The 25,945-nt window shown below is 41.6% G+C and overlaps 1 protein-coding gene across 2 annotated transcripts in view; it reads right to left on the bottom strand.

The window, feature by feature from the left end:
• Positions 1-25,945, bottom strand: part of LOC126235662 (probable multidrug resistance-associated protein lethal(2)03659) — a 338,456-nt gene that overhangs the window by 115,155 nt on the left and 197,356 nt on the right. The window lies entirely within an intron of this gene.

The following is a 25,945-nucleotide window of genomic DNA, read 5'->3' as shown; positions in this document are numbered from 1 at the left end:
TTAAAGAAACATCGTGTGAAAGCAATCTTCCGGCCACCTACAAAGACTCGTGCTCTTCTGGGCTCAGCCAAGGATGATCTGGGATTACGGAAGGCTGGAATTTATAAAATACCTTGCGAGTGTGGGAAAGCCTACATTGGTCAAACCACACGCACAGTACACGACCGCTGCGTTGAACATGAGCGCCACACTCGCCTTTTACAGCCCAGTAAGTCGGCCATAGCCGAACATTGTATATCCACAGGACATACTATGGATTATTCGGCCATGAAAATCTTGGCCCCATCGAGATCCTTCTGGGATTCAGTTGTGAAGGAATCCGTCGAAATACGTTTAGTGGAAAATCTCATTAATCGTGATGGCGGCTTTTTATTGAATAAGGCCTGGGACCCGTTGATTTCTTTAATTTCAACCAAAAGAAAACTTTTTATGGCTTCTGACATGTCGAGCGACAAGTAATTTTAAATTTAATATTGAAATTTTCCTTTTATTGTTTTGGACACATCTGTGTGCATGTTTTACTTTTTTCATGCATTCGTTGGCGCTCCATAGATGCAGTAATATTGTAGAGGGCCTTGGAATCGACAGGTGGCGCGCATGCTACGGTAACTTGCGCATGCGCGCCTGCGGCACTTTTAAGTATAATTAGAGCGACTTGCACTAGCAATCTCCAGTGTCAAACACTCGCCTGAAGATGGCTGTAAGGTTGGCAGCCGAAATATCGTGGAAAGAAGTCGATGCGATCCGGCTGCAATCCCGAAATCTTATGGAATAAAGTGAATACTATTTTTTTACCCACATCAGATGTGCAAATTAACTGTACAAACATATCAATATGTGTAATGTTGTGCTCATCCAGCAATGGAGCTAGGATTCTTATGACAATGCAGGTCATACACTGCAGTTATGCAGCTTGGATTGGGGAATTTCAGGGGTTCAGTATATTCGCAAATTTATGTTAGAATGAGATCACTCATAAAAAGAAAGTTTAATTTGTGATATAGTGACTCACTTAGCCCCAGATGACGAGATCCTCATGCAAGATTTCAGTTAATCAGATCCCTCCCTATCTCCGGTGCTGCCAATTCTGAATGAATTTGAAATATTGCAAGCAGTGCAACCAAATTTGTCTGCACCTTTGATATTTCCCAGGTGGTCCAGAGCTGTAGTGATACAGTGCAGTGAGATGCTGCCATAGACTCTAAAATAATGAATATGTTCCATTCAGCAGCAACCACCTAGCTGCAATCTCTACAACCACAAGCTAGTAGCTGGTGGTGTTCATGGTGACAAACTTTGTGTCCAAGTTGTCTAGATTGTTTTTCCTCACATCCCAAACAGGAATGTCCACATTATAAGGATGAGTATTGTGAGTGTCACATTGCAGAGGCATGCCACAGCACAACAGGCACCAAGCAGTGGTACCATTTGATGCACATTAATAATATTTCAGGCAGTGGTTATATGTTGTTGCCACATAAAATTTTGCAGTACGCAACAGTGCAATACATTCCAGTGACTTTTTTTTAGATACCAGTGTATCGATTACAGTGATAAACCACCCGGAGTGTGCAAGGTACCCTGCTCAGTACAAAGCAAACAAAGTCTCAGGCTGATGGCCACCGTAAGGTGCCACTTCTAGGTCATATGCAACTGATGATCACTTATCACCAGGCTTTTAAAACATTGTCACGTTTGGCCGCTGTGAATCTGTCGGTTGAGAATATATTTGACCTTGATGCATATTCTGCTTTTGGATTTTCATCACATTTTTAATACACTCCATCAGCTCATCAGTAACCTATGCTGTCATTGACATTTTTATACTTAATTTCTGGTTTAGGGAAAGCAGTTGCTTTTCAGTCGCATATTGTCTTAAAGCCAACAGCAAGTCCAGGATTTTGCAAAGCCTACCTCATTCCACTGAACAATAAGTATGAAGTTAAAATTGTTGGGAAGGAAACATGAAGGCTACAATCAGGCACACACTGATTCTTAACCCTAAACTCATTTAGACGAACTCTTTCCTAAAATTTCTGTTAGTAAGGTATTCTACAACATTGTTCTCACAAAGGCACGTTTTTAAGTGTGTCTCGATAAAGAATCACTGGAGATATTGGTCTTGACCGGCTAATTTACACTACATCAAATCAATATAACAGATTGCCTTTTGGCCTGTCTAGTGCCCTCTCTGTATTGAGTAAATTACCTTACTGATATTCTGTGCACTAGCTGCACAACAGACAAACATTTGTGGATTATCCAAGCGGCTTTTGTGGCCTTTGCACATAAAGGACTTAAGTGTAACTTTTAAGATGCACTTTCTTCCAACATTTGCTCATTTATTTAGGTTGTATCCTCAGCAAAAAGGGCCTTCTGCAAACCACAGAATATGTAAAGGCTATTGGTCAATAGTGCAACAAGGATTAGTACAGTGACTGCATCATGTGGCCACAAATATGGACAGGGATAAATGTGATGTAGCTGTAAAAGATCTCACACTATCAGACCACCTCTGTCAAATAACAACAGTGAAATCGGGCCTCAAATAATTCCCTAAACTACAAGCCTACAAATGACATCTATCAGAAATCAAAATAAAAGATTTTTCAAAAGAATTAGCAAAACAAAGCTGGGATGAAATGTATAAGGAAACCAATGTGAATATGAAATTCTCTAAATTTTCCACATTATTTAAATTGAACTTTGAAAAGGCATTTCGAAAAGTATGCATGTCCGTATCAACATCTCGCAAAAACAGATGGATAACAACAGGTATTAAGAAGTCCTCCGAAACACTTAAATGCCTCAGTTCCATGAAAAAGAGTCGCAATGATCCAGAATTCGTAAATTTCTATCATAGATACAAAAAGATCCATAGGAAGGTGCTGATTGCTGCAAAAAAGTCATTTAATGACAAAATAATATACAGGGTGTTACAAAAAGGTACGGCCAAACTTTCAGGAAACATCCCTCACACACAAAGAAAGAAAATATGTTATGTGGACTTGTGTCCGCAAAAGCCCACTTTCCACGTTAGAGCTCATTTTATTACTTCTCTTCAAATCACATTAATCATGGAATGGAAACACACAGCAGCAGAATGTACCATCATGACTTCAAACACTTTGTTACAGGAAATGTTCAAAATGTCCTCCGTTAGCGAGGATACACGCATCCACCCTCCGTCGCATGGAATCCCTGATGCGCTGATGCAACCCTGGAGAATGGCGTATTGTATCACAGCCATGCACAATACGAGCACGAAGAGTCTCTACATTTGGTACCGGCATTGCGTAGACAAGAGCTTTCAAATGCTCCCATAAATGAAAGTCAAGAGGGTTGAGGTCAGGAGAGCGTGGAGGCCACGGAATTGGTCCGCCTCTACCAATCCATCGGTCACCGAATCTGTTGTTGAGAAGTCTACGAACACTTCAACTGAAATGTGCAGGAGCTCCATCGTGCATGAACCACATGTTGTGTCGTACTTGTAAAGGCACATGTAGGCACATGTTCTAGCAGCACAGGTAGAGTATCCTGTATGAAATCATAATAATGTGCTCCATTGAGCGTAGGTGGAAGAACATGGGGCCCAAGCAAGACATCACCAACAATGCCTGCCCAAACGTTCACAGAAAATCTGTGTTGATGACGTGATTGCACAATTGCGTGTGGATTCTCGTCAGCCCACACATGTTGATTGTGAAAATTTACAATTTGATCACGTTGGAATGAAGCCTCATCCGTAAAGAGAACATTTGCACTGAAATGAGGATTGACATATGAAACTTCCTGGCAGATTAAAACTGTGTGCCCGACCGAGACTCGAACTCGGGACCTTTGCCTTTCGCGGGCAAGTGCTCTACCATCTGAGCTACCGAAGCACGACTCACGCCCGGCCTCACAGCTTTACTTCTGCCAGTATCTCGTCTCCTACCTTCCAAACTTTACAGAAGCTCTCCTGCGAACCTTGCAGAACTAGCACTCCTGAAAGAAAGGGTATTGCGGAGACATGGCTTAGCCACAGCCTGGGGGATGTTTCCAGAATGAGATTTTCACTCTGCAGCGGAGTGTGCGCTGATATGAAACTTCCTGGCAGATTAAAACTGTGTGCCCGACCGAGACTCGAACTCGGGACCTTTGCCTTTCGCGGGCAAGTGCTCTACCATCTGAGCTACCGAAGCACGACTCACACCCGGCCTCACAGCTTTACTTCTGCCAGTATCTCGTCTCCTACCTTCCAAACTTTACAGAAGCTCTCCTGCGAACCTTGCAGAACTAGCACTCCTGAAAGAAAGGATATTGCGGAGACATGGCTTAGCCACAGCCTGGGGGATGTTTCCAGAATGAGATTTTCACTCTGCAGCGGAGTGTGCACTGATATGAAACTTCCTGGCAGATTAAAACTGTGTGCCCGACCGAGACTCGAACTCGGGACCTTTGCCTTTCGCGGGCAAGTGCTCTACCATCTGAGCTACCGAAGCACGACTCACGCCCGGCCTCACAGCTGGAAGTTTCATATCAGCGCACACTCAGCTGCAGAGTGAAAATCTCATTCTGGAAACATCCCCCAGGCTGTGGCTAAGCCATGTCTCCGCAATATCCTTTCTTTCAGGAGTGCTAGTTCTGCAAGGTTCGCAGGAGAGCTTCTGTAAAGTTTGGAAGGTAGGAGACGAGATACTGGCAGAAGTAAAGCTGTGAGGCCGGGCGTGAGTCGTGCTTCGGTAGCTTAGATGGTAGAGCACTTGCCCGCGAAAGGCAAAGGTCCCGAGTTCGAGTCTCGGTCGGGTACACAGTTTTAATCTGTCAGGAAGTTTCATATCAGCACACACTCGGCTGCAGAGTGAAAATCTCATTCTGGATTGACATATTGTTGGATGAACCATTCGCAGAAGTGTACCTGTGGAGGCCAATCAGCTGCTGATAGTGCCTGCACACGCTGTACATGGTACGGGAACAACTGGTTCTCCCGTAGCACTCTCCATACAGTGACGTGGTCAACGTTACCTTGTACAGCAGCAACTTCTCTGATACTGACATTAAGGTTATCGTCAACTGCATGAAGAATTGCCTCGTCCATTGCAGGTGTCCTCGTCGTTCTAGGTCTTCCCCAGTCGCGAGTCATAGGCTGGAATGTTCCGTGCTCACTAAGACGCCGATCAATTGCTTCGAACGTCTTCCTGGTGGGACACCTTCATTCTGGAAATGTGTCTCGATACAAACGTACCGTGCCATGGCTATTGCCCCGTGCTAATCCATACATCAAATGGGCATCTGCCAACTCCGCATATGTAAACATTGCACTGACTGCAAAACCACATTCGTGATGAACACCAACCTGTAGATGCTACGTACTGATGTGCTTGATGCTAGTACTGTAGAGCAATGAGTCGCATGTCAACACAAGCACCGAAGTCAACATTACCTTTCTTCAATTGGGCCAACTGGCGGTGAATCGAGGAAGTACAGTACATCATATAACAGAATCTTCCGTCGGTTCTTGGTAGAACAACATTATAATAATAAATGAAAAGCACCAGTTTGCTTTTGTTCTACAATATTGTAGAACAAAAGCAAACTGGTGCTTTTCATTTATTATTATTAAGTGCAGTACATACTGACGAAACTAAAATGAGCTCTAACATGGAAATAAGCGTTTCCGGACACATGTCCACATAACATCTTTTCTTTATTTTGTGTGTGAGGAATGTTTCCTGAAAGTTTGGCCGTACCTTTTTGTAACACCCTGTATAATGCAGAGAATAGTCTGGGATGTTATAAAAAAGGAAATGGGGAGAAGCAAACAAATGCAGAACAACATACTACTAAGGGGGGGGGGGGGGGGGGATAAAGTAATAAACGATCCACAGCACTTAGCAAACTATGTAAACGAGCATTTCTCAAGTATTGCAGAGAAGTTACAGCAAAAATTCCCCCAAACAAATATAACACCTGTAAATAATGTTGCACTAAATACAATGATGTTACTTCCAACCACAGAGAATGAAGTCAAAAAAACTGTTCAAAAACTAAAAAATGTGTGCACTGAAACAATACATAGAGATTATACAAGACCCCTTAACAAATATAATAAATGATTCCTTCACATCAGGGACACTTGCAGAGCAGCTAAATCAGGCAAGAGTTGTACAGGGTGTATACGGGGACAAGGAAAAAAAATTCCCGGATTATTCCCGGATTTCTCCCGGATATCCCGTTTAAAAAATATGCTTTTTCCCGGGCGAAAATACACCTTTTCCGTGCTAAGTGACAGTACGTTTTCCGTAGATTTTCCCTCGGAACTGTAAAACTTATCAATCCTTTGAATGGTTAACGTTTTATACAATCGCGTAGAACTTCCCGGGAAAAAAAAGAAAAGACGGGGCAGAGAAGTTTTGGAAAGACCTTTGTTTTGCAGCAACATATACGCTGCATATTTTCGTATTACGAAAGTATAAATTCGAATTACACCAGACACAGCGAGTTAGCTTCCGGAGCGTTGAAACCGAAGTTGATATGTCCTTTTGTAAGCGAGTCGTATCTCAAGCCACGAGATCTCGCCAGCCGATGACAGCAGCTATTCAGAGCATAGGACACGTGTTTTAGTCAGCCAATAGCAACATCACTTGTTACATAGCGCGAACACACAAGAGGAAAAGTTAACGGTTTACATTAATGTACACAGTACCGTATATCTACAAGAAAAGCTAAGCTTTCACATATAATATTGGTCTCTAAGATTAACACGCTACAACAGAAGCTAAGCTTTCACATGTAATATTGATCTTTTTTGCGTGTGTTATACTTTAAGATACATTACTCAAATGTGCCAGTAAATTTAAAATTATGACATAAATGTCTCGTGGCTCGAAATTTTTGTAAGTGGCTGTTCAGTTTCGAACACTCTGTGATTTAGGTATCCATCCCACTTTCTCACACGTAACATAATTCATCTTGGGTAAAAAGAAATTTACTTTGAAAGTAACGCTTTTCTAACCACCGTTCGCAATACTATCCGGAGACTGTTAGAAATACACTCCTGGAAATTGAAATAAGAACACCGTGAATTCATTGTCCCAGGAAGGGGAAACTTTATTGACACATTCCTGGGGTCAGATACATCACATGATCACGCTGACAGAACCACAGGCACATAGACACAGGCAACAGAGCAAGCACAATGTCGGCACTAGTACAGTGTATATCCACCTTTCGCAGCAATGCAGGCTGCTCTTCTCCCATGGAGACGATCGTAGAGATGCTGGATGTAGTCCTGTGGAACGGCTTGCCATGCCATTTCCACCTGGCGCCTCAGTTGGACCAGCGTTCGTGCTGGACGTGCAGACCGCGTGAGACGACGCTTCATCCAGTCCCAAACATGCTCAATGGGGGACAGATCCGGAGATCTTGCTGGCCAGGGTAGTTGACTTACACCTTCTAGAGCATGTTGGGTGGCACGGGATACATGCGGACGTGCATTGTCCTGTTGGAACAGCAAGTTCCCTTGCCGGTCTAGGAATGGTAGAACGATGGGTTCGATGACGGTTTGGATGTACCGTGCACTATTCAGTGTCCCCTCGACGATCACCAGTGGTGTACGGCCAGTGTAGGAGATCGCTCCCCACACCATGATGCCGGGTGTTGGCCCTGTGTGCCTCGGTCGTATGCAGTCCTGATTGTGGCGCTCACCTGCACGGCGCCAAACACGCATACGACCATCATTGGCACCAAGGCAGAAGCGACTCTCATCGCTGAAGACGACACGTCTCCATTCGTCCCTCCATTCACGCCTGTCGCAACACCACTGGAGGCGGGCTGCACGATGTTGGGGCGTGAGCGGAAGACGGCCTAACGGTGTGCGGGACCGTAGCCCAGCTTCATGGAGACGGTTGCGAATGGTCCTCGCCGATACCCCAGGAGCAACAGTGTCCCTAATTTGCTGGGAAGTGGCGGTGCGGTCCCCTACGGCACTGCGTAGGATCCTACGGTCTTGGCGTGCATCCGTGCGTCTCTGCGGTCCGGTCCCAGGTCGACGGGCACGTGCACCTTCCGCCGACCACTGGCGACAACATCGATGTACTGTTGAGACCTCACGCCCCACGTGTTGAGCAATTCGGCGGTACGTCCAGCCGGCCTCCCGCATGCCCACTATACGCCCTCGCTCAAAGTCCGTCAACTGCACATACGGTTCACGTCCACGCTGTCGCGGCATGCTACCAGTGTTAAAGACTGCGATGGAGCTCCGTATGCCACGGCAAACTGGCTGACACTGACGGCGGCGGTGCACAAATGCTGCGCAGCTAGCGCCATTCGACGGCCAACACCGCGGTTCCCGGTGTGTCTGCTGTGCCGTGCGTGTGATCATTGCTTGTACAGCCCTCTCGCAGTGTCCGGAGCAAGTATGGTGGGTCTGACACACCGGTGTCAATGTGTTCTTTTTTCCATTTCCAGGAGTGTAGGTTCGATTTACCCCAGTTGCCAGAGAGCGCCAGAAAACAGACATTACTGTGCGTGTGCAACTGCAGTGGTGTAGGAAGCCCGCATGTTCGAGTGTATAAAGCACTAAGAGAGCTTAGATTACACCATAAAAGAAACAGGGCATCAGCGGATACTCCAAAGAGCATCGGAATTTCGTAAACCATACTAAAATGCATAATTCAGCTTGAAGTGCAAATTGGCTTTTTCCAGATTCACAATGAAGCAGGCCCCATCTGATATTAAGCTTTTCAGTGAGGTTTTTGGGATGTAAATTTTCTTGGTGTACCAGTACTATACGATCTCATTTTTGGTTCTTTATTATGACATAATGCCATACATGGCAAAAGATGATAACGTGCACTTGAAATTCTGCGAACAGTTGGAACTAGCCAATACTGTAGAATGAAACACTTCGTTTCAAATAAAATGATCGCCTCAGCGGAAAGATTAATCAAGCCAAATTTCTTTAGCAAACTTGCAAAAATAACTTCATTGTTCTGCAAGGCGATTAATGCTTGACTGCTACTAACTTGGAAATAAAATAAAATCAGAAAACTGAAATTAGTAATATATTTTTGCCCTCCGTAATTATGTGAATGTATTTTAATTCATTTGATAGCTCACGGCCACAGAAATCCGTTTTGTTTTCATTTGACTTGGGAGCTGTAAACGAAGAGAACCAGCGAAATCACTTAACGTAAACACGGGTCACGTGCAGGTTAACCTCCGCCCCACTAGAACTCCGACAACTCTGTGCAAGCGCGAATCTGGCAGCTAGGGCGCGCGGGAAAAAATTTTCTCGTTTGCATCTGGCTGCTTGCAGCTACTACCGATACAGCTCACAGCCAAACTACAAGTAGCGCCGTAGCGGGAGAAGGTACTGCTTATACCCGAGTCAAATGCGCATGCGCAACAGACCGCTGGCAATTGGTCAAACGAACCTAATGTGAACAGTTGTGACGTCATGCTCATAGCAAGCAGTTCATTGTTACGAAGGATTACAGTCTGCGCCCTACGGCCTTCGACATATTTTTGCTATTTGCAGATGCTTGTGCGTGCACGGGGTTTCGTTGTTAATTGCACATTTCCTTTGCCACTAAAGTTTTATTTTTTCCCTCTCGTTTATATTTTATTGCTGCAGTATCATTCTCCAGTAGCAGGATACAATAACGTTCTTTGCTAGAAAATCAATTCTGCAGTCAAAATTACAAAAATTTAACCGAAAGCTAAAACAATGAAAAATTCCCGGAATTCCGAAAAATGCCCCGGTTTTTCCCGGTTTTCTCCCGGATGAAAAAATTACCGGGTTTTTCCCGGATGTCCCGGGTCGTATACACCCTGTTGCAGCTTTGCTAAAGAAAGGTAAAGAATACTAATGCCATGAATTTCAGTTTGAAGAGGGAAAATTGAAAGTTATATTAAATGTAGATGGCACCTCTGTAGACTGTGTAACAAATGCAAATTTTCTAGGAATGAATACTGATTCTCAGTTGAAGTGGTCTGAACACACAAAGGTACTTTCAAACAGAATGTCATCAGTATGTTATGCCCTTAGAATCCTATCATCAGTGTGTAACATGCAGTGTGTTTTAGTTACATACTATTCATATGTACACTCAATTCTTAGCTATGGCATTCTTTTTTGGGGAACAAACGCACAAAATATGAACACAATTTTCAAACTCCAGAAAAGAGCCATAAGAATAATAACCAAAAATACTAGTCGAGCTCATTGTAAAGATCTGTTCAAAAATACTGGGGCTTTTAACTGCTCCATGTGAATACATTTACCAGTCAGTTATACACATCAAAAATAACATTGGTAATTACTGCACAAACAGCTCTGTCCATGACCATGGAACAAGGGCTAGACTCAATTTACATTTACCAAGAAAAAATAAACATATAACTCATAACAGCATTTTCTACCAGGGAATAAAATTGTACAATAAATTACCAAAAGAGATTAAAGAAATTACAAAAATACACTTATTTAAATTGGCAGCTAAAAAGTACTTGTTATGCAATACATCTTATACATTGAAGTACTACTTAGATAAAACAGAGTAGGGGTTTGGTAAAAAAAAAAGTTATACAAATAAATAATAATAATGATTATAAAACATCCAACTTTCCACATAACATCTACACACTACATTTTTTTCCTTCTTTTTTCCTTTTCTAGAAAAACGTATCCCCATGCTGTGCACAGCACAATGCTAACACCTCTTCCTGTTTCTGAGCTCAACATCTCATTCATTACAGAGGAACGCTGACTCAGTTTTTCAGGATAGCAAATGGGAAGTTGCGGTACATAAAATGGTCCAGAGATCACCAGTGTGTTTCCGTTTGTGTGTGTAGTGAGTGATGTGTTATGAAACAATGTGTGTGTAGTGTGTGCAGTGACTGGTAGCGAGACTACTACCACTACCACTACTACTACTACTACTACTACTACTATTCAGAATGTGCTTGTGCCTAAATCCATTAATCATCTGCCTGTATCTAGGAAAAATGAACTACTATGCATCCCAGCTGTTAAATTGTCTCCATAAGAAAGGTGTATCTTTTCAATAATAATACACAGAGTGAAATCAGAGGTTAAAATCAGCTGTCCATAGACACATCTCCACATACCATATGGATTGTTCTCTCTCATAAGTTAAGAGAATAGAAAGGAGATGCCAATCGCATTTATGTCAAAGGAACTTACTCCAACATTACTCGCAGATTGAAATAGAAGTGTTGGCCATGACATTTGGTAAACATACATCATGTATTTTTTTAATTGGATAGATAAAAAATCTACTCACCAAGTGGCGGCAGAACACACACATAAAAGAAGGTTACAATTGGGCTCAACCCTTCTGCCTGAGGAAGTAGCCACTCACTCAGCTCTTCTGCCTGAAGAAGGAGCCAATGGCTCCAAAAGCTTGTCCAATTATAACCTACTTTTATGTGTGTGTTCTGCCGCTGCTTGCTGAGTAGATTTTTTATCTATCCAGTTACATTACATTGTCAAAATATTGGATAGTTTTCCTTGTTATATCATGCATTTTTTGTACGATTGGAAATTTCATTTCATCTCTGATGATAAATCACTTTTTGGACCAACGGTTAAACTGACAGAGCATAGGGCGCACTACCTTCATCGATGGGTCCCTACTTGGTTGAATTTCAATATTCCATTTATTATTGCATCTGTGCTTAGCATTCTAACATGGGTGTGCTACCTTAAGACCTGATGAGTCCAGATCCTGAATTTGACACTCAGGAAATATTTTGTTTTCAGTTAGATAGCCAACTGGACCGATCACTTGATGAGTTCCCTATCAAATTCCTTGGACACTGCAACGACAACTAGGTGTGACCAGTTTCATTAACAGGTCCTGCAATATGCCTGATCATATTGGCCTCCCAAGCTTTCTGGTGCAGATGCCTTCATTGTTTATTTCACTGGTCACACCATCTTCAGGTTTGGCTAGGTGTGATGCTCTTTATGGAAGGTGCCAGGACAGGTGCCGGTGCTGTCCTCCCTGCAATGTCGGGTGCTGCAGCTCGTGCACCAATCCCACAAGAGGAACTCCACAATGAAGAAACTGGCACACAGCTACGTCCACTGCCCCATATGGGCAACAATATTGAGCAGGTTGTGCGACAGTGTACTGTTTACCAGGCACACCAACCAGCCCCACCTGAGTCCTTCTTACTGTGGCCTGAATTGACACAGCCACTGGACTGAGTTGGTGACAGCTTCACAGGCACTTTCCTGGGGTGCACGTGGCTCATCATCATCGACTTCTTCCCCCACTTCCCTTAAATGCCATCCGTCTCCAGCAGCCAACAACAGCAGCAGCAGTGGGAGCCCTGCTGCAGATCTTCGCAACAGGAGGTGCGTCCTGCATGTTGATCACTGACAACAGGCCACAGTTCACATTGGACAGTTTCTGAAGCTTTTGACCAACAATAGTATTAAACATCTTACCACATACCCTTTCCATCCACCCCCCAATGGACTGCCATTATGGTTTGTTCACACCCTTGAGGTTCAAAAGCTGAAAGCCTTCACGTCTGCTAAATCATCTTCAGCACTAAACTTCTCCGTGGCTTCTAACAGGTCCGTACCGAACAATGGTTGAATCCCAGTGGCCTCCTTCATGTATTTCCTCATAGGACATTCATGGATCACACCATTCTTTGTGGGTGCCATGGTACGCATATGCACATTTGGGTGGAATGCAGGGTGGACCTGGAGATCAATGGCAGACATGTATGTTGTAAATTACATGCAGAAAGGTTGGACTTCTTGTCCTACACTTTAACTCCATATTCATACAGGAAAAAGAGCTGTACAACTGGAATTTTAGCATTGGTCAAACACCAGTTGTGATGATATTCCGTCAATATTATTTTTTGCTGAAGTCACATTTACGTGCCATGGAAACAATAACACAGATAATAACCAATAATAGTCCTGCAATAACCCTCATGATACAGTGGAAATGTTGTGTTGCGTAGTTTGATGTACTGATTATCTACATCTACCTGGATACTCTGCAAATCACATTTAAGTGCCTGGCAGAGGGTTCATCAAACCACCTTCACAATTCTCTATTATTCCAATCTTGTATAGTGCGTGAAAAGAGCGAACACCTGTATCTTTCCGTACGCACTCTGATTTCCATTATTTTATCTTGGTGAGCGTTTCACCCTATGTAGGTCAGTGTCAATAAAATATTTTCACATTCGGATGAGAAAGTTGGTGATTGGAATTTCGTGAGAAGAGTCCGTCGCAACAAAAAATGCCTTTCTTTTAATGATGTCCACCCCAAATCCTGTATCATTTCTGTGACACTCTCTCCCATATTTCGTGATAATACAAAACATGCTGCCATTCTTTGAAATTTTCAATGTACTCCATCAGTCGTACCTGGTAAGGATCCCACACGGCGCAGCAGTATTCTAAAATAGGATGGACAAGCGTAGTGTAGGCAGTCTCCATAGAAGATCTGTTACATTTTCTAAGCGTCCTGCCAATAAAACGGAGTCTTGGTTTAGCCTCCGCCACAACATTTTCTATCTTCCTTCCAATTTAACTTGTTCGTAATTGTAATACCTAGGTATTTAGTTGGATTCATAGCTTTTAGATTAGAATGATTTATCGTGTAACCAAAGCACTCATGTGGATGATCTCACACTTTTCATTATTTAGGGTCAACTGCCAATTTTCGCACCATTGAGATATCTTTTCTAAATCGTTTTGCAATTTTTTTTATCTTCTTATGATTTTATTAATCGATAAACGACAGCGTCATCTGCAAACAACCCCAAATGGTTGCTCAGATTGTCTCCCAAATCGTTTATATAGATAAGGAACAGCAAAGGGCCTATAACAATATCTTGGGGAACGCCTGCAATCACTTCTGTTTTACTCGATGACTTTCCATCAATTACTACGAACTGTGACCTCTCTGACAGGAAATCATAAATCCATTCACATAACTGAGATGATATTCCACAAGTGTGCAATTTCACTACGAGCCACTTGTGTGGTACAGTGTCAAAAGCCTTCTGGAAATCTAGAAATATGGAATTGATCTGAAATCCCTTGTCAATAGCACTCGACACTTCATGTGAATAAAGAGCTAAAGTGCGCGTCATTTATGTTGGCGGCCGAGTTTAGGTTCGTTCTGCGCATCTGACGTCACAAAACACAGTCAGCCAATGATCAGAGAACGACATTGCCAGATCTCGACTGCAGAGCAGAGCACGGACGAGTGTCTTCAGTTTTAGAAACGTTCACTCATAAATAAAGTAATAGAGCAAAAACAATGTCTTGATAGCAGACTTTCTTTTATAGAAAGTTTGGAAAAACATTCTTTATACCAATTGCTTCATATTCTATTAATTAATTAAACCAAACAAGCAATAAGACTCCTAATTCAGGTGATAGCAAGGAAAGGTGTTTGTATCAATCTCACTAACCGTTTTTTCGCAATAAAGAACAGCAGTAATTGTTTATTTCCTATTGTACTTCGACGAAGTGTGAGTAATTCATAGTCATACCAACAGTGTCAGTATTCTGCGTGACTTGTTATACACCTCATGGAGACACATTGTCAGACGAGCTGCGTCAGCGTAACGGTTAAGGTGTTGGGATTATAAACGAAAGGTGAAGAGTTCAAACTATGTAAGGTGATAAACATTTTCTATATTTAAAAACAATATGGAAGTGTCTTACTTCACGAATTTTATTCGTTTGAATGCAATTTTTTGAAATTTCTAGTGCTTTGTCTCTTCATTAACCCTTTCGCTGCTGCAGACACGTGCTCCCCGCATTCCGCGCTGTGCGCGATTTTGTCATCACTGCACTGCTCGCCTGTGCAGACACATGGTGTTCCGACTACTTTGACACACTTATCATTCGATTTAACAAAAACTATCTCGCCCAAAAATTTGATTTTTACACATCTTCTTGACTGATACCTTCCCCCCATAAATGACTTAATTTTGTTTCGATGTTCAACGCAGTTACTGTGCAGCATTAAATGTAGTAAACCATTGCACGAAATTTTGAAGAGTTTGCAGAGGTAAAAGTTCATAGCGTATACTTTCCGTATGGTCGATTTTGGTTGCCACAATGCTGAGAATGAAATGTGGACAAGATACCTAAATTTCATATAAAATTTACTGTATAACAATATCTCATTTAATTTAAGTACCACATAGGTGTCGTACGTAGTATTGAGAAATATTCCGTCTTTCGCGACTGTAATAAAAGTTTCATTTTCACTGGGCGCATTTGGCTTTATTTTAAAGCACTTCAATCAATGAAAGGTATGGCACATACACAATGGTACTCATGTTCTCTTTCTTGTTTTTGTTCCACAGTCGCAGTTTTACTAATGGTATTGAAATATATTCCTCTTCTGCAACTGTAATAAGCGACTTCTTTAGACTAGACTCGTTTCTCTCTTTTGAAGCATCTTCAGTGGACAGTATTGTGTCTCCTCCATTGCCAAGTCACCTTTCGTAGTTTTGAGCTGTGGTAACACAATATTCAACGTTTGTGTCGGCTGATCAATGTTTTAGCAAATAAATGCTGTTTGTGTGTGCCACACACAAAAATTATATTTGACATAGCTCAGAGCACTTCACTGATAGACGGTATATTCAAGTCCTAATGTTTTTGTTAGTCCACAGTTTTGTTTAATGTATTTTGTGTACTTCCTTTTGATTGATTGAAGTGCTTTAAAATAAAGCCAAACGTGCCCGGTGTAAATAAAACGTTTGTTAGAGTCGCGAAATATGGAATATTTCTCAATACTACGTACGACACCTATGTGGTACTTAAATTAAATGAGATATTGTTATACAGTAAATTTCATATGAAATTTAGGTATCTTGTCCACATTTCATTCTCAACATTGTGGCAACTAAAATCGACCATACGGAAAGTATACTCTATGGACTTTTACCTCTGCAAACTCTTCAAAATTTCGTGCAATGGTTTACTATATTTAATGCCGCATAATAACTGCGTTGAACATCGAAACAAAATTAAGTCATTTATGGGGGGAAGGTATCAGTCAAGAAGATGTGTAAAAATCTAATTTTTGGGCGAGATAGTTTTTGTTAAATCGAATGATAAGTGTGTCAAAGCAGTCGGAAACACCATGTATCAGCACAGGCGAGCAGTGCAGTGACAAAATCGCGCACAGCGCGGAATGCGGGGAGCACGTCTCTGTAGCGGCGAAAGGGTTAATGCGGCCGTGGTGGCTTTACTTTATGAACTGCGCGCTCCCCCCTAAACGTAAGCTTGCGAACTATGCTACACTGTGGCGCTGCTTCTCGGCGCGTGCGTCGTGTGCAACTGGCAACGCAGCAATCTCCCGCGTCTGGGAGGGCATGCGCGAGCTGCCAAGATAAAAGAATTGTACTATAGTTGTGTTTCACGGGAACGATGTTTTCTAAACCCATGTTGACTGTGTGTCAACAGACAGTTTTCTTTGAGGTAATTCATAATGTTTGAACACAATATATGTTCCAAAATCCTGCTGCATATCGACGTTAATGATTTGGGCCTGTAATTTAGTGGATTACTCCTACTACCTTTCTTGAATATTGGTGTGACCTGTGCAACTTTCCAGTCTCTGGGTATGGGTCTTTCGTCGAGCGAACGGTTGTATATGATGGTTAAGTATGGGGCTGATGCATCAGCACACTCTGAAAGGAACCTAATTGGTGTACAGTCTGGACCAGAAGACTTGCTTTTATTAAGTGATTATGTTGCTTCACTACACTGAGGATATATACTTCTACGTAACTCATGTTGGCAGTTGTTCTTGATTCGAATACTGGAATATTTACTTCGTCTTCTTTTGTGAAGGCATTTCGGAAGACCGACTTTAGTAACTCTGCTTTGGCAGCGCTGTCTTTGATACTATCTGCATTGCTATCACCCAGAGTGGGCATTGATTGTCTCTTGCCGCTAACATACTTCACACAGGACCAGAATCACTTTGGACTTTCTGCCAGGTTTGGAGACAAAGTTTCGTTATGGAAACTGTTATAAGCATCTCACATGGAAGTCTGCGCTAAATCTCAAGCTTCTGTAAAAGATTGCCAATCTTGAGGATTTTGCGTCTGTTTAAATTTGGCATGTTTGTTTCGTTGTTTTTGCAGCAGTGTTTTAACCTGTTTTGTGTACCAAGGAGGATCAGCTCCGTCGTTTGTTAATTTATTTGGTATAAATCTCTCAATCGTTGCCGATACTGTTTCTTTGAATTTAAGCCACATCTGGTCTACACCCATCTGTCAGCCATTCCCCACCTTACGTGCCGACTGCATTCAGCTCTTGCTCACACATCATGCTCAGCGACGACTCTGTCAGACAACCTTTACAACCCCCTTACCTCGGCCCTTTCTAAGTACTCCGGAGGGGGGGGGGACATTCGACATCATGATAAAAGATCGCCTGCAAACTGTTTCTCTACACAGGCTCAAGCCTGCCTTCATAGTCTGACCCCTCTCTGCCATCCGAGTCAGACTGCGCGAGCAGGTGTTCATCTGACAAACCTGCTAATGAGACCATTCAACCTACGGCTGGGTTTACTCCGCCCAACGATTCATCACCGCAGTTCGCGGGTTCCTCAGGCATGTCATCATCATTCCCAATCATAGGTTTTGAAGACATTACAGGTACTAGAGACGCGGACGCCCCGTCCTTCATTTTGCGCTGCAATGTACCACCTGACCGCGTCGACAACGTGTCGATTATGGTGTTAGATAATCATGTGCTTGTACTGCTCACCAACAGCACAGACCTGACCTCACCGAGGAACTCAATGTCAAGATAGTGCACAGCTTGTCTCTCCCACAAGAGTGCGACCCGTCATGTGTTCGAGCTTTCATTTCTTCGGACGGCTCAGTCTGCATTCGGGGAAGGCACACACACACCACCTCCTCTCCTGTAATGCTACTCCCAAGTTAGCCTACGCATCATTCCCACCCGCTGGTTTTCGGATTATGAGCTGGACCGGCGGCCACCTTCCGCACCTTCGCACGTCGACCCAATGGAGATGGAGCTTCCGGTTGTGCGCCTGCCGCCTTGCACCACTCACACTGACGCTGACACCCACATGACCACCTCCCCCCCCCCTCCCTCAGGTCTCATAGGCCTCTTCCGTACTGTGGAGGGGTGGGAGGGGGTGGGGGACTGTGTGGCGTCAATAGGTCACATCGACCACACAAATTACAATCTTTGGAATATTAACTGCTCTGACGAGCCGCCATGTTTAATTCAGTTTTCCTTCGTATTTCATGCAGTTTTCAAATGGATCAGTATTTATGGTAAAATATATGTGTATATAGAAAACTTGGGAACTGTTTATTACGTATATTACGACTCATATCCAGAGTCCCATAAAAGGAAGAGGTGTATGAGTTACAAAGTCAGTCTGCATCATTGTCTTTCGGAAGTTGTTTTTGTGAGAGTCTTTCAGATGCTGTCAAATGGCCAATGTATATTCCACCACTGTACATGACAATCAGCCCAAGTATACGGCGAGAAAAATGATACGCTCTGTGTTTTATTTAATAATTAGTACAACAGTGACACCAAATTCTGGGACTTTCTCAAGCAAAACCCCCTGCGGATATTAAAGTTGAGTATCCCATCATATGGGACAGCTAAATTATTATGTGAACTTTCATTAACTGTGATTAAAATTTTCTAGTTTTCACTCATCGTTGTACTTGTGAATGGTGGGGGCCCAAATTATTAAGTTGCTCCAGTGATATGATTGAGAATTCAGTATTACCACTGACCAAATACAGATAGAATGAGAGAAACTGTAAATTTTTTCTCACTCAGCATCAGTGGTAATCAAAATGCTCCCCTCCTCACACACATTTAAGGATGGCATTTTACAGTGTACTGACCAACATTGTCAATAGTTTCATCAACAGAAATCCATGTGCAAGACTCCCCAATAGCTGTGCATTCTATGCAATGGGTCACTGTAAGATGAATCCACATAATTTTTAGGTAATGTTGACTCTGCAGGAACAAACTGATTGGCAGTGCTTCTCAAGAAAACCATTTAAAATGGTATATTTTGTTATTGAAAAGGGGTGTTTACAGTCCCAAGAGTATGGCATAAGTCACTGAAAAATGGGTTCTTTTCTGTGGATTCATCAGCTGCCTTAATTAAAAGCATTTGCTTCAAAATGAAATGGTTCAAATGAATCTGAGCACTATGGGACTCAACATCCGTGGTCATCAGTCCCCTAGAACTTAGAACTACTTAAACCTAACTAACCTAAGGACATCACACACATCCATGCCCGAGGCAGGATTCGAACCTGCGACCGTAGCAGTCGCGCGGTTCCGGACTGCGCGCCTAGAACCGCTAGACCACCGCGGCCGGCCATTTGCTTCAGTCTTTCTTTCTGTCAACATTTTCCTTAAGTACCACTGCATGCTGGCAGACTTTTCTATCACTGGGAACCTAATACAAGAAAGAAACAAGGTGCTACAATGAAGGGCACATAAAAAGTATTTGGTTTTGTTACGGGACACTGCACTTAATTTTGGAAAAATAAAATTAAAAAAACATACAATACAGTCTAGCAACTTTAGTTTTAGAACCATCCTCAATCCTGAACAGATGTTCGTTAAAAAAAAAAAAAAAAGAAAAAAACATCGAAACTAGGTGTATCATTTTAAAAATATTTATGTCTTGTCCTAATAGTGTGACATTTTCACATTGCTTACTTTTCCTTTATCTCAAAGGTGAACTCAGCAACTTTAAAATTATAATAAAAGTGAACAGCTGAGTCTAGTTCAGCTTTAAACAATATTTAGAAAATAATCTACTTCACATATGCTGAGTTGTTGAAAGATGTGAGAAGAAATTTGCAATTCCAAAATGGCTTGAGAAACCAGCCCCAGAATTATGATATTTCTGGACCTGGGGCAACAAAAACTTGATCAAGCATACGACACAGGACATCAAAAGTTAAAAAAAAAAAAAAAAAAAGAAAGAAAAAATGCTCATGTTGTAGTGCAAATCTTTCTGAAGAGGTTGATACATAAAACATATACACTCAAGGAAACATAAGATGTTATTTGGTCTTAAGTGTGCTAAACTACAGTGCCATGCCTCTTCACACAGCATTCTTCTATTGCATGTCAAACAAGTATATTTTGTAATGGAAGCCATCAAACCTACATTCAGGACAATGTTAAAAAAAAAAAAAAAAACTCCTCACAGTGAATACTGGGTTGGATTCTTTGTGACCAGGAGAACAAGAACTCTTCAGAAAATTTGCACTCTTCATTGCCTGTTAGCTAATAACTTTCTCTTTTGTGTGATGTAAAATTAAACAAGACAAGAGACAAGCATCCAGTACACACTTCTTCAATCCTTAGGTCCCAGCACTTTTATTCTCTGTAATCTTGTTACAGATTTACACAATGTGCTTTCCTTTCTGCAAAAGAATCATTTATCTCATCGAAGTTCCTTCGAATTTTTAGCTACATCAAAAATCAATATTAAGAAAGCTGTTAATACGAGTAGTACCCAAGACTAGTGTGTTTTCTTGATTTGATTACATCTATTTTGTCACTGCCTGATAGATAAAATGAAATAGGCCTTTCTAATATTCTAACAATTGTAACACATGTGAGCTTTTTTGGCACAAATGATCATTGTTATCTACCTCATTTACATAAATAACACAACAGAACATAATTCATGAAGTATCAATATCAAATGCCTATGAGGCCTACTACAAGCAAAAAGTTTCATATTAGGAAATAGTTACACATTTCAGTCATATGCTCCAGTTTCTCAAGCACGAGATCAAAAAGCAGCAGTAGAACAAAATTTTTATGTAAATTTGGAATCATAACATTATTTTGTATAATTTACATTATGTCCCTGTTTCTTTTCCTTCTTCATTCTAGCAAACAATCTTGTCATCACTAATTCCTGCCATTGTCAAAACTTTTTCTCTAGTTAACTTCATTAACCCTGCCACACACAATCACTGGTTTAGTTATCCCACGTTTATTGTCCAGTTAGGTGTCATTACATGTTTGTACAACGCATTTTCCGTGCTATTCCGAGAACAGAATTTAAGCAGCTGCTAACCGGGGTCTGTAAAACTGGGCCTTAGTAGTGGAGTGCTCTGGCAAAAATTTTCTGTAAAAATTTCGTTTTCTTGGCTTCACTAAGAAGATAATATGTAAACTTTCTTATCTGTTTTTTTTCTGTTAGTTGTTTATTCCACTATGGTAGTTTCAATCTATGGATTTCATTAATAATTACAACAATGCTTATCACTCCCACACCCAATCAACCACATGAACAAACAGAGATTGGTGTTCACCAGTTAGGATTTATTCAGCTCAGCTGGTATAGCCCCTTCCCATTTTGTCTGCAGAGAAGTTTTTTATTTCTTGATGTGATGGGGATTCCCTAGGCACAGACATCACATACACTATGCTCGCATTCAAAAATCAACTTATGATTTGTTCAGAAATCAACTTAGAATGTATTCAAAAATGTTCAAGAATAAACAGGTATGCATTTCAAAATCATACGAATAATCAATAAATAATGTGCACTGGATGCTAGGTGCTTTGTGAAACAAAGTCTTTTTCTTCAAGGATATGAATTTGGCACACCCTGAAATTGCCACCCGGAACAGATGCCCCGGCTTCCCCCCCCCCCCCCCCCACCCCCTCCCATACATCCAGTTCTGTGAGAACTAGAAGGCATAAAAACATAACAACTAATCTCTCTGTTGCATGCTTTTCAGAATATGATCTACAATGTGTCATACAGTGCAGTAAGGTTGGTAGCCTCTGTCATATACGACTAAGCTTTGAACTAATGATTGAATATAATAGAGGGAAACATTCCAAGTGGGAAAAATATATCTAAAAACACAGATGATGTGACTTACCGAACGAAAGTGCTGGCAGGTCGATACACACACAAACAAACACATACATACACACAAAATTCAAGCTTTCGCAACAAACTGTTGCCTCATCAGGAAAGAGGGAATGAGAGGGAAAGACGAAAGGATGTGGGTTTTAAGGGAGAGGGTAAGGAGTCATTCCAATCCCAGGAGCGGAAAGACTTACCTTAGGGGGAAAAAAGGAAAAAAGGACAGGTATACACTCGCACACACAGACATATCCATCCGCCCATACACAGACACAGACACAGACTGCTTGTGTCTGTGTATGTGCGGATGGATATGTGTGTGTGTGCGAGTGTATACCTGTCCTTTTTTCCTTTCTTCCCCCTAAGGTAAGTCTTTCCGCTCCTGGGATTGGAATGACTCCTTACCCTCTCCCTTAAAACCTACATCCTTTCGTCTTTCCCTCTCCTTCCCTCTTTCCTGATGAAGCAACCGTTGGTTGCGAAAGCTTGAATTTTGTGTGTATGTTTGTGTTTGTGTGTCTATCGACCTGCCAGCACTTTCGTTCGGTAAGTCACATCATCTGTGTTTTTAGATATATAAGCTTTGAACTAGTTATTTTCAGTATTTTCTTCTGTTTAACTATTCACACACTAAAACTAGAATAGATTTTGAACAGTGAACATGTTACACATTATACGCTTTTCAGTACATTACTTACTAGTTTAGTTTGGCGGGTGGATAACAAAAATTTGACAAGGGCCTTGCTTCCCTACAATGAGAGCCCAAATCACCAAGGAGAGAGGTGAGGCTGTTTTTCACTACAATGGCTAGGAACCTGTAACTCTCCTCTTGTACTTTTTTTTTCATCTGGGTCAGTTCAAGCCCTATGAAAAATTTTCTTTGCGGAAAATGGCAGTCAACCAGGACTCTATAAGCTACAGATTTTTTTTTCAGATATCACCTTGAATCCTGCAATCCTCAAATCTTCCAAACAATTATAATCTTTTGAAAATACAAGAGTTTTATCTTACACTAAAGAAATAGGTACATTTTAGGATTTTGCAAAAACAGACAAAATAGGCTGTTTTAGGTGCTATGAAATTAAGGGCTTTCAGTTTAATTGGTCATGAAATGCATGTATACAAGATTTTTTGCTACTACGAAATAAGGAAATGAATATGTTTTAATCTGAAGATCTGTGGTCTACTTAAAAGTGATTTATTACCTTGGAAAGAATGTTAAGAATATCTGTGAAATATAAGTACATGTACAAATAGGTAATGATATTCATGTCGGTTCTTCAGAAATTTTATATGTGCACTGGAACCTCACATAGCGAGCATAATTTGTTCCAGTGAAACAATTTATCTGACATAAATTAATATAAAATCTGATAACATGTTTCATGCAGAACAATTTCTAAGAGTTCTATCTTATTCATGCCAGTTATTCAAAGAAAATTATACTTACTGTTTTATGTACTTTATTATTCATAATACATAACAAATTCTTTTTAGTAGGAAGTTATCTATAATCATTTGTTTCTGCCGCCTCTTCAACACTTGGCGAAAATGCAACACAGTGTTATCGTCAAATAAATTTGTAGCACATGCAGCCACTACTTTATCAGGGTGATGATTTTCAATGAACAATGCAACCTCTTCCCATGCTTTCATTATTTCTCTTATTGTGCCAGAAGACTGCTGATTTGCTGTTACTGCCTCCTCCTCCTCCTCCTCCTCCTCCTCCTCCGAGGAACTCCTCTCCGCAACTTCCTGCTGCGAAACACACTGTAACTCCAGTAGCTCTTCAGTGGTCATTTCTTGCCTGCAATCTTCCACAAGCTATCCACTTCTAGTCCCATTCTTTTGACCAAAGACACAATCTTGTTGAGTACAGGCTCCACAGGTACTGACTCAAATGCCTCAGAGTCACACTCGACAGTGCACTCCTGACAAAGCTTCTTCTAAGCTTTTTTGATCATTTGATGCAGATAGTGATGTTGAAGTGATATTTCCAAAAGTCTCTGAGAGTGATAATGGTAGCTTCAGTCAACTCAAAGCAATATTTGAAGAGTGCTTTGGTGTAGAGCTTCTTAAAGTTAGAAATAATCTGCTGGTCCATAGGCTGGAGTAATGGAGTGATGTTGGGAGGCAGAAACTGGATGCTGATGAACTGAAATTCTTCAAGGAGGTGGTCTTTTAGGCCTGTAGAACGGGCAGGAGCATTGTCCATAACAAGCAAGACATGAAATGGCAAATTCACCTCAAGCAGATATTTTTTCATTGTAGGACCAAACACTTCATTGATCCACCACAAAAAAGATCACAGGTCACCCAAGCCTTTTTTTTTTTGGACCTCCACATCACATTTAACCTGCTCTTCTGGACTTTACACTTCTTGAAGGCTCGTGGAGTTTCTGAATGGTATGTATGTACGTATGTATTCAGCTGGGGCCTAGAAACGACAGAGATCTTCGTCCCGCCGTAGCTCTCAGTGGTTCACAACCCCACAACAGGCCACAGCAGTCCACCTACCCCACTACCGACCCACCTCGAACCCAGGGTTATTGTGCGGTTTGGCCCCCTCGTCAGTGTAACTCCAAATGTTTGCGTGGTAGAATAATTATAGTGTACGCATACGTGTAAATGGTGTTTGCGCAGCAATCACTGACGTAGTGTAACTGAGGTGGAATAAGGGGAACCACCTCACATTCACTGAGGTAGGTGGAAAACTACCTTAAAAACCATCCACAGGCTGGCCAGCCCACTGGACCTCGCCACTAATCCACCGGGCGGATTCGTGCCGAGGACCAGCACGCCTTCCCGCTCGGGTAGCAGTGCGTTAGACCACTTGGCTAGCTGGGCGGGCTTTTCTGAATGGTAAGCAAGCAGCATTTAATTTTCAAATCACCACTTGCACTGGCACAGGACAGCAGAGCAAGATGGTCTTCCAGTGGCTTGTGACTGGGCTATGCATTCTCCTCTGCTGTTTTAAAGGTACGCTTCGGCATCTTTTTCAGAATAGACCCATCTTGTGACAATTAAAAACCTGTTGCAGCAGATAACCCTCATAATCTATGTGCATCTTGAAGTTGCTGATGAAGTTCTCTGCTGCCTTTATGTCAGAGCTGGCTGCTTTGTTTTGCCTCACAATGTTGTTGATGCCAGTTCTTCTCTTAAACGTCTTGAACCAGCTACAGCTTCCCTTAAACACTTCTTTGGCCGCTGATGATCCTGGCACCTTCTTAACGAGGTCAGCAAAAATCATTCCTGCCTTCTCACAAGCAATGTTCTCGTTAACAGAGTCACTTTGCAATTACTTTTCATTTATCCATACAAGGAGCAACCTTTCGACATTGTCCAGCATACAAAACCATTGTTTAGATACTCTTGACATTCCCTTTGAAGCATCTATCTCCTTAATCTTGTCCTTGTTCTTGAGGATAGTGCAAATAGTTGATGCAGACTGATTGTATATGCATTCTAAATCACCAATGATCACACCATGTTCGTGTTTTTCAATGATTTTATGTTTCATTTCTAAGGTAATTTTCTTTCTCTTATGGTCGTCTTCTTGCAGCTTTATCTTCAGGGACATTTCTATGAAGGTTATTAAAATCTGCGCAAAAAAAAAAAAAAAAAAAAAAAAAAAAAAAAAAAAAAAAAAAAAAAAACCATTGTGTGAACACACATTTAGAAAAATGTGTGATCACAAGCTGCATTAAGACTGTACCAGAAAGAGCACAAAATCCATACAGCAATACAGACTAAAGACACTGTTCATATGTTGCTGCCAAAAATGAAAGGTGTTTATATTGTTGAACATTTCACCTGTTGCATGCGAATGGTTGGTGATGTCACAGGAAATTATCAGCACTCATTATGCAAAACATCACTCATCAAGTGAGTCTTTTTTTTTACGATTTTTTTCTTGTATTTCAAATTGCGCATTATGGGAGGTGCTCATTAAGCGAAGTTCCACTGTATTCACAAAGGATATTCAGGTGTGTGTGTGTGTGTGT

Source organism: Schistocerca nitens, chromosome 2, assembly GCF_023898315.1.
Source record: "Schistocerca nitens isolate TAMUIC-IGC-003100 chromosome 2, iqSchNite1.1, whole genome shotgun sequence".
Taxonomy (NCBI): Eukaryota; Metazoa; Arthropoda; class Insecta; order Orthoptera; family Acrididae; genus Schistocerca; species Schistocerca nitens.
The sequence above is the reverse complement of the archived record's forward strand: the minus strand, read 5'-3'. Positions and strand labels throughout refer to the sequence as shown.